Genomic DNA, 2,381 nt, shown 5'->3' on the forward strand with positions numbered 1-2,381 from the left:
CGGGTGAGTTGGCTACTACTACTTGGCTTGCTTCGTGTGACGATGAGAACTACAGAACAAACTGGGAATAGTGTCGCTGGACAAACTGGTCTCCCACAAGATCATGCATGGCCGCGGCTGGTGAATTGGCTCTAGGCTTAGTTCACGTACCTACGGGATACTGGCGGGGTGTATAGTAGTATCGGCCAAGTTGCTAGGAAATAGGCGCTCGTGTGAGCTCCGCATAAGGTAGACGATACACGGCCGCGGCGGGACAGTTTAGTAGGTACTTAGGCTTAATTCGTGTAAGGACTCACGGTGCTCGTGAGCATTGCGAGAGACGATGATAACCACGAATTCTGAGGCTAAAAGAAAGTTTTTGTTTAATACAGATGAGGAAATGTTGCGAAAAAAATTTTTTTTACTCTTTTTGAATGTCTTTTCACATAAAAAGTTAATGTAATTCATAAAACTGACACTTAAAATGAGTTTTAGCGTGTTTTTGTTTAAACCTCCTTTTTAAAAGGTATAGGCTTTTCAGCTTTGACATCTATCAATGAGAATAGTGAAATTATTCTCCATGATGGCATCAACGCCGTTAAAAAGCCTTGTACCTACTGAGTAACAATAAGAATTTTTAGGGTTCCGTACTAAAAAGGTACAAAAGGAACCCTTATGGCGACGCTCTGTCCGTCTGTCTGTCTATCTGTCACATTTCTAAATATCTCGAGAACATGTCGAACGCTATATCGACTTAATACGTGAGTAACCCGTTTAAAATATTTTTAAATATGTATGAGTCTCACGGGAGTTTTATAGTTAAATTCTCGAGAACTACTTATGCTATCGACTTGAAATTTGGAATATTTATGAACATGGTGAACCTCTCTCCATACTTTAAGCTCGCGCACATTAGTTTACTTAATTTGCCGATAGATGTCGCTGACCGCTGTACGTTGAGCGCTCATTTCCTACATCGCGTTTTTCCTGATATATTATAATGGGGTCGGGCCAGGATCTGGCCCCGTAGCCGAATGGCATTTCTCCGACGCCAAACGAAAGCGATACGCCGCTGGCTCTGTCGCGCCAATACGCAAGCGCGTTAGAGATAGATATCTACTAGCGCTTCGTTTCGTGAGCGTTTCGTGAGCGATTGTGCCATTCGGCTAGCCACCCAGGAGCGTCCTGACGACAATGTTGTAACGTAAACTATTGAAGTCGAATTGTCTTCATTTTCTTTGGACGTTGTTTAGTAATAAAATTGTATATTTAAATATTACTTGTTATGTGGGAAATTGAATCTTGAGGGATTTAGTCAAGTCTGTAGAGTTATATGAATAACATTTGATGATTAAACTATTGAAAGTTTGTACGGAACCCTCGGTAGGCGAGTCCGACTCGCACTTGGCCGGTTTTTTTTTTCACTTGGTAATAACTGTGAAACTAGGCGAAATCCAGTAAAGTAGGTACATATGACATTTTTGTCTTAAAATGGGGTCAGGAATATGTTCTTAAAATCTCTCGCAATGCTCACGAGTCACGAGCACCGTGTATACAAACGAGGGAGTAGGTATTGTTTGCTGGCCAAGCTGCTTCCCCACACATTTAAATCGCCGCAGTAAAAACATTTCAGGGCTTCTAAATGTAAATTATAGTTATTCATATTTTGACATGCAGTTGATATACTTGCTATTATGATTCTCGTTAACAAATTTTGCCAAGTAGTAGGTGCCTTGCCTACTTACTATGGTGTGAAAACAGATTGAATCTTCTTAATTGATGTTCCTAGCTATTCTGTTGTTAACATTTCGTGTATGCATCCTGCAGTCCGACATAATACTGAGTCAATATGGCGCCGCATGCGCTGCGTCCCAAAGGGTCAACTCCCACGCAACATATTAGGGCACGGGGCGGGGCCATCGCCCTTCGCCGCCCTTCGATACACTCCTCCAATTGCAGCGCCGGTCGCTGTTGCATCATGTGTAGAGAAATAAACGGCCGGCTTGGGTAGCTCTATGCAACTCTACTTAACTATGCGATAAAAATTCTTAACAGTTGGAATGAAGGCACAAATCCGGTTACTGTTTTCCTCATGGTGTTCATTTTTAAATTTAACATATCGGAAGTTGTATGGAAAGATCATATATTTTAGAAATGTTGCGTTTGACTGACATTATTGCCGCGTTATTAGTATGCCGTACGGGGCGTGGATATTTCAATATCGTCTAGTTTAACCCACTACGTTTAGAGGTTACTTGATATACGATTATAGTCCCGGAGCTGTAAGTTCCTCTTTTTGACACATGACAGCGTCCACAAAACGTAAACTCGCGCAACCTAATGAAAATTTAAATAAAATCCTGTAATAATATTAAAAAGAAACAAGTACTTAAAAACAATAT

The sequence above is a fragment of the Leguminivora glycinivorella genome, chromosome 2, assembly GCF_023078275.1.
Source record: "Leguminivora glycinivorella isolate SPB_JAAS2020 chromosome 2, LegGlyc_1.1, whole genome shotgun sequence".
NCBI classification, from domain to species: domain Eukaryota; kingdom Metazoa; phylum Arthropoda; class Insecta; order Lepidoptera; family Tortricidae; genus Leguminivora; species Leguminivora glycinivorella.